A 7,825-nucleotide genomic window follows, 5' to 3' on the forward strand; every position below is an offset into this window, starting at 1 on the left:
CTTCAGATCAATAATGCGCTCCGAGCGGCTGGAGCTCAGCTGCAGCGCAGAACCAAGAGCCAATGAGGGCCCAGGATTCCTCCCTGTCATTTCCCCGCCCTCAAAACAAAGCTCGGCGTGCCTTTTGACACATCTTCCAGTGGTGGAAAGTAATTGAATCCTGTATTTGAAACATATCGTCCTTGTTCTTTTCCCCTGCCAGCGTGCATTGTACAATACTTGGAAAGAATGCACAGAATCTGTACCTCTCTGAAGACTCAATAAAGGAGTTCCATAGAGAGTGAAGATCAGGCAACCCAGAAAGTAGCACCAAACATCTGCATCTGCAGCTGTGGCCTCTGTCTCAGGTCTGAGGTGGACTGGAGAACTGTTTGGAGGCAAAGGATTAGGCTGTCGTCTTCACTGACTAGCTTGATTCTTTAGTTGTGTGGAACAAAACAATTTAGTCTATTTACACAGAAGCTGTCTCATTCTTTATGTTTTAACTGTCAAGGATGAAATGAGAATTAATGATCATCATAGTCAAGCAGTTTCTTCTAAGGCTGGTTTAAATAAGTCCACGTAGGAATGAGGTAACTTGAGGGGATGTTTAGGTTTGGGGAGAAGGGTGGAGAACAGAAGGTGTGCCATTGATCATCAACACACATACTCATAAACCGATGTGTTGAAACCCCTATGTACAACTGCTTACTGATAATAAAAAATAAGTTCAAAACTAAAAGCAAGCAGTCCGTATGGTTTGAAGATCGAGAAATGAATCATATTATCTTCGTCTGTTCTAGTTTTTTTCATGATTATACTTTGCCAGTTTAAAATTTGCATTGAGTTCTTGAATGAGGGATTTCATCAGTGAGTACTTGAAACTTTGTAAGGTATTTGTTAAAAGGAACAAAAAGTTGCAATGAAGAATTTCACTTTTGCAAACAATGAGATCATCTTCTCAAATGCTCCAAAGCAAGTGCGTGCCTTACTTGTTTGAATTTCATTGTTGAAGTATTAGATATTAAAGAAACTTTGCTTAAACAGGTAATATTCATTGAGAATTATGCATTTCCTTTGCAAGGATCTGTCTTTTTATCATTTATAAATCAACAATGCAACAATAGTTGAGATAATGATTCAATCTATGGCAATGAAAATGATCTCAAGAGTACAGCTTAAGTGCGTTTAAAAATATGGATAAAATGAGTCTGATTCGAAGCTCAAACAATTGCACAAATAATAATGTCTTTTCAATGTCAGTGTTGAATAAGACTGAAATTAATGTGTACTTCTGAATGCTTTTGTTCCATTGAAGTACTACAAATAGGTTGATGCATTTGGTGTAGCCAAGCTTTGTGTATTGTGACAAGTTAAAATCGCTTGGGGAGACTTTACAAACAAAATAATTTTGTTACCTGTCCATCATGTGAAGGAGACATAGAAAAATATACTGACAAAACTATATACTGTGCCACTGTAAAAGGTATGTGCTAGCTCTATAGTAAGACATTCATATACTGATGTCATTTTACTTAGGCCAGGCACCTAGAGTTCATGGAAAAAGGGTATACTGGTGAATTAAGTGTCATAACATTGACGTTCCAGTAATTTAAAATAAATATACTCATTTATTGAAACCTATTTAATCATCATAGGTTGCAAGTCATTAAACACAAAATGTCTGTTCTATGGATGAGAAGATCTTTAGGTATAAAACATGAGATCAACATTAAAACTCAAGGCAATAGGCAAATACTTAACTCTTTCCTCAACCTATTGAGTCAGCATTTTGAAGAGTGGTGTCTTAAACATATCTCTATATCTTAAAGCCCTCTCAATTCATTAGTTAAACATATCTCTATGTCTTAATGCCCTCTCAATTTATTAGTTTGAAGGTAGTGATATGTGGCACTAGGACTGGGGTCTGCAAATTACCAAAGATCTGCATATATAAATATATTTTATTGAACAACAATCCTACTAATTACATAGGTACCTTTGCAGTACAATGGAAGAGGCAAGGTTTTTGTTGTTGTTTGTTTTTTCAAAATGTAGAACTTGAAAACTAAAATGTGAATCTGTCCCATTAAGAACAATTTGTTCACCATTGCCTAAGGTATTGTTTCTAGGATCTGCACCTTAATTACTATACATGGTAATAGTTAAGAAAAGAAAAAATGGGACATATATATATATATGTATATATGTATATGTATATATATGTATATGTATATGTGTGTGTGTATATATATATATGTATATATATACATATATATGTATATATATACATATATATGTATATATATACATATATATATGTATATATATATATGTATATATATATATATATATATCAGTGCTGGGGCTTGAACTCAGTGCCTGGGTGAACTTTTCTGCTTAAGTCTAGTGATCTTCCATTTGAGCCAAAGTTCTACTTCCAGATTTCCAGTGGTTAAATGGAGACAAGAGACTCATAGACTTTCCTAACTGGGCTGGCTTTGAACCATGATCCTTACATTTTCAGGCTCCTGAGTAGCTACTATTATAGGTGTGAGCCACTGATGTCCAGCACTGGATCTAATATATAATGATTTCATAAACTGTTCTGTGTGTGCTTTTGTGGACTTTTACTGCTTGTAGTTTTGAATTTTTCCTTCCTACTATTGCTATCTTTCTTGTTTTGGAGTAAGAATGAAAAGGAACATTTTTTTTTCTAAGCTGAATATTGAAGAAGAGATCAAAGTTTGTACACATTTCTAAAAACTTGGGGTATATTTGGGGTATTTTTTTCTCTCTTAAATTCAATGTAGCACAACAAAAATTGGTAGTTTTAACAATATAAATTTGGGGATTACTTGTTAGCAAGCAAAATAAGTCTCTTTTCACTTAAATGAGTTAGAATTGAAATGAGGAAAAGTAAGAAAAGGAGACTAAGGTTAAGGCTAAGTTGATGACTAGAAAAAAAAACATTGCTCTTTAAATATAAACATCTTTTTTGGGAAGCATACTATGCCAATAGATTTTCTTTAAGGAAGTGATATTAAGAATGAATGTGTAAAATGTATAATACATATGATACTAATTAGCAAGAAATAATTTATTTCGTAATCAGATGCAAAGGAAATCTGTTTAGGAAAACAACAACAACAACAACAACAACAACAAAGACCACACAAATTTAGTTAACACTAGTAACTCCTCCTGCCTGTAATCCTAGCCACTCAGAAAGCTGAGATGTGAAGATTATGATTGGAAGCCAGCAGAGCTTGTCCTTGAGACTCTTCTCTATAATTTACCAGCAAGAAGGTGTAAGTGGAGGTATGGCTCAATTGGTGTAGCACTAGCTTTGAGCAAAAATGCCAAGGACAGTGCACAAAGGAAAACTGATCACAAGGTTGTGGAGAAGTAAAGAAGGTGTAATCAGGGCCAGATTTTTAAGCTGTTTACATTACATTCAAAAATTCAAGAAGTTTTCCCATCTTGACTTCGCAGTGACATTGAAGTAGTCAGTTTTCTGTGCACTTTACTCAGCTATGCCATTGCTTTGACAGAAGCTTTCACTCATGCTGCCTTCACATGTATAGCAGGCTGTCTTAGCTGTCTATTATTTGTATTGTATATCTGTTTCACAATCTCTTTACTCTACAAGAACTCTGGCTGGGGCGTCCTTTCCAGTCTCATGGAAGGAGTTCAAGAGCTATGGCCACGAGGAGAGTCCTATTCAGCCAATAATAACTTTGTTCAGAAGTGGCTAACATCACTTCTGTTTATATTTTCTGGACCAAAAAATGTCACAGATACATTCTTAAGACAGCTGTCTATGTGACAGAGGAATGTGACCTTCCTACAGAGAGACTAACAACTATCTTCACAATAATGCAATGTAATGCAATCTTTTCTGACCTTCAGCAACAAAGAGATGAGGTTTCTTACCAGGTGGTCACCAAACAGAAGGAAAAGATTTTTAGCTCTTTATTTTGCCCTTTCATATGTTGTCTCTTTGTTAACATGAAGTGATTTGAGATAGAAAAGACAACACAGAAAATTCCATGAGATTCATTGAAAGTATTATATATTAGAAGAATCTGATAAGGAAATAGACCAATCACAGTGTCCTGACTTTTTAAATCTTGAAAATTATGAATCCCCTCTAAAGAAGAAGAAAGTAAGACCCATGTGTCTGTAATTTGTGGGTTGGATTTCCAGAATGCATGGAAAAGTATTTGTCTGAGGTGGCCTCTGAGAATAGCTTGGATTAATTCCACTGAGATTTCTGAAGAATGGTATACAATATCTTCCAGAATTTCACTTATTTGTTGGCCTAGAACTTGCTAAGAGAGGATGCATGCCTATATGTAGATATAGGAATGGAACCACTCTCTTCATTATGAAAGGAGTCTGAGAGCAAAAGACAAGGGGAAACTGTGCTTAGATGAGGAAAACCATGAATCAAAACCACACATGGTTTTCCCTCCCAACTGCAATGGATATCAGCAGCCCCATGGAAGTTGCCATATTGTATCCCAGCATATCACTTGTGTGAGTAACAAGGGACAGTAGGAGAATACACATTCATAAAACTATGGTATGGAATATTTCGTAGATTCAGACTAAGGCAGAATATCCAGAGAGACTAGGTAGTGCCACTGCTGCCAGAAATTGAGCAGAATTTGCTTCAAGACACCATCAGAGAAAATAAGAACTGTGATAGCAGCAGTAACAATAAAGTCCTATGATTTCTACTAGTAATAATAAATGGATTAATGTTTAGGCTGCATGTACATATGCAGATGCAAATACATACTCTATGTATATTTTCAAAGTGCAAATAAGATGCTACTACTGATTCTTCAATTTACATGTGGAAAATGACAGCATAGAAGAATTAAATAATATTTAGTGATCTAACCATACTTTACTCCAAAATACTGAAGTGAGAAGTGTTGTTTCTAATGTTTAAGACTCACATGTCCTAAAACTGTACATTCCTCCATGAGGAACAAAAATAAAACTTTCTACTGAATGTAGTAGAAGTCTTAGTCACAGAAAGATGAATTTTAGACTCAGCAAATTATAAAAAATTAGAGATTAAAACTATTTCACTAATGCTCTCATTGGCTTGACTAGAAATGTACCAAATACTTTGCCTCACAATCTGAATCAAGCTCAAATGATGGCAGCTAAATTTTGTCATTGTTCAAGTCAATACTCATGTATGTATTGCTACATATACAGAATATATCTGAATATACCAGCTTATTGTTCTATTTTTGATACATGAAACAATCCTTGAATGCTAAATATATATTTCCCTCATGGATTGACTAATATTTTAGTAATTCCTTCAACAAGCCACAATGGTTTATGTTAGGATGAAAAGCAAATGTGAAGCACTGAATACTACAGTCTCGAGGGAAAAATGAAAAAAGTCTTTGTTTCTTAGAAGCTTACAGCAACTGCATATTTTACCACAAACTGCACAGAGATTTAAGAATTTTATAATGAAATACCACCATGTCCCAAGTCATAAATGCATCTCCACTACAAAGAAAAATAAATATTTGAAAAAGAAAAAGAGCATCCAATGTATGGTTTTGCTACAGGAGAGTGAACATCACACTTAGTAAAGTTGCAAAATGGTTGAGATCAGAACTCATTGTCTCATTAGCTTGACTAGAAATGTTCCTGGCACTTAGATTTATATTGAAGACAATAATTTTCAAGATCATGTGTGTGTGTTTGTTGTGAATATAACGTACTCCAAATGCCCCAACAACAGTATTTTCTTTGTCATTTGTTTGGTAGTACAAATGGATGCTCAGAAGTGATATGCCCTGTGCTCAAAATCGCACTAAGATACATTCTCAGTATTAGGGTTCATGCATTTTATTTAGTGAGGATCATTTCTGTGTCTTTCTTTTTTTTTCCTTGAAGTGATGCTCATAAAAAGGAAGTGAAGTGATTATACATCAATAAGTTAAAAAAATAATTCACTAACCTGTGAGCAACCATTAATTTGTAAAATTCCAATGATCACTACCACCCTATCTCTCTAAACAACAGGAAAAACTCCATATTCTTTTGAAGTAGGCAACATTATTAATGAATTAATGAATTTGATTTAGTGAAAACATACTTAGTCCAATATGTCACAAAGTTTTAACATAGTGCAGAAAATAGATGTGGATTTAAATTGCATTCTTAAAAAATGTATATGTTTTGAAGAAGTAGACAAAAATCCATAAAACCATGTTTGAAGCTGCTATGGCCTGTATGTTTGGAACCAAATATGTTACATCACTATAAATGAGATAAAGTACAACAATATTTTTTGTTCTTGTTTGTTTTTGCTGTCTAACTTTCTGAGAATAAAAAAAAAAGAAATGAAACTATGAAGCACATATGAACATTCAGTGATGAGCAGGACATGGGTTAAAACAGATATACAAACCAAAATGCAAGATTTAAAATAATTTTGAAACTCAAAATGTTATAAATCACCATGATATGTTAGATAAGGAGTTGACACAGAGCAGCAGGAAGTTGACCTTTCCATGTCCTTTTATGTACATATTTTAATAACTTGGGATATTTCAGCTAAATCACATAAGGTAGAAATGTGAACTAATAATCGAAAATGACTGTGACTGTCCTCAGTGAGTAAAATGTATGTTACACCTATTGCACTTTTTTTTACTACCACAAAATACATACACAAATCTACTATAAACAATTGACATTTATAGAAACTTACATTTCCAAATAATATAGACTGCATCATTTGAATTTAAGAGAAATTAAAACACACAAACTTAAGTAGTATTAAGTCTGACTGTGAGCCGGGTGCCGGTGGCTCACGCCTGTAATCTTAGCTACTCAGGAGGCTGAGATCTGAGGATCATGCTTCAAAGCCAGCCTAGGCAGGAAAGTCCGTGAAACTCTTATCTCCAATAAACCACTAGAAAACTGGAAGTGGTGCTGTGGTTCAAGCGGTAGAGTGCTCGCTTGAACTGAAGAATGCAGGGACAGCGCTCAAGCCCATGATAGACAAAAAATAAAATAAAATAATATAAGTTTGACTATGTAAACTTAAAAAAATCATATACTGAATTACTCTAATAATTTCACAGACATGTTCAACTCTGTATCTACTTAGAACAACTTTTACTGTATTAATCAACTCTTTGTAAGCAGTTTTCACAGGAAATTGCTTATGAAAGTTAAAAAATAGTATGCTCTAAGTTGTCTTACTTATTTTTCACTATATGGGACATACGGAACACATAAAATATATGCATCTAATGCTATTATATATAATATAGGTTCCTTTTGTCATCAGTAAGGTTTCTGATTAACAACATGTTAGGAATGCTTTGGAAAATTAAACTTTAATTGAAAGTATTTATTACGAAAGAAGTTCATGCAACTAATATGTTATTAAATGGTCATTGATATATTCATTTACAAAAGTGGTAAGTTCTTGCTTTAGCAGCACTTATACTAAAATTGGAATGATACAGAGAATATTAGCAAGGCCCCTGTACAAGGATGATATGCACATTCATGAAGCATTCATATTTTGAAATAAATAAACTTAAAACATTTTAAAGGATGAAATGTAGTTAAATACATGTTGGGAAGTTTGAACTTTGTTTTTATTTTTTGTTCAATGTTAGTGCTCTACTACTTGAGCCACAGCTCTATTTCTTCCTCCTTCTTTTCTTTCTTCTTCTTCTTCCTCCTCCTCCACTGTCCTTTTCTCTTCCTCTTTCTTTTTGGTGGTAAATTGAAGATTTGAGTCTCGCAGACTTTCCCTCCCCTACTGTCTTCAAACTATGATCCT

At 34.1% G+C, this 7,825-nt stretch overlaps 1 non-coding gene across 1 annotated transcript; it reads left to right on the top strand.

Moving 5' to 3' along the window:
* The first annotated feature begins 7,462 nt into the window (after window positions 1–7,462).
* Window positions 7,463–7,565, top strand: LOC138841508 (U6 spliceosomal RNA). The gene has a single exon (XR_011376442.1). It is a non-coding gene; the product is annotated as a U6 spliceosomal RNA (small nuclear RNA).
* The last annotated feature ends 260 nt before the right edge of the window (window positions 7,566–7,825 follow it).

This window comes from Dipodomys merriami, unplaced genomic scaffold (genome assembly GCF_024711535.1).
Source record: "Dipodomys merriami isolate MVZ:Mamm:240054 unplaced genomic scaffold, mDipMer1.0.p SCAF_32, whole genome shotgun sequence".
Classification (NCBI taxonomy): Eukaryota; Metazoa; Chordata; class Mammalia; order Rodentia; family Heteromyidae; genus Dipodomys; species Dipodomys merriami.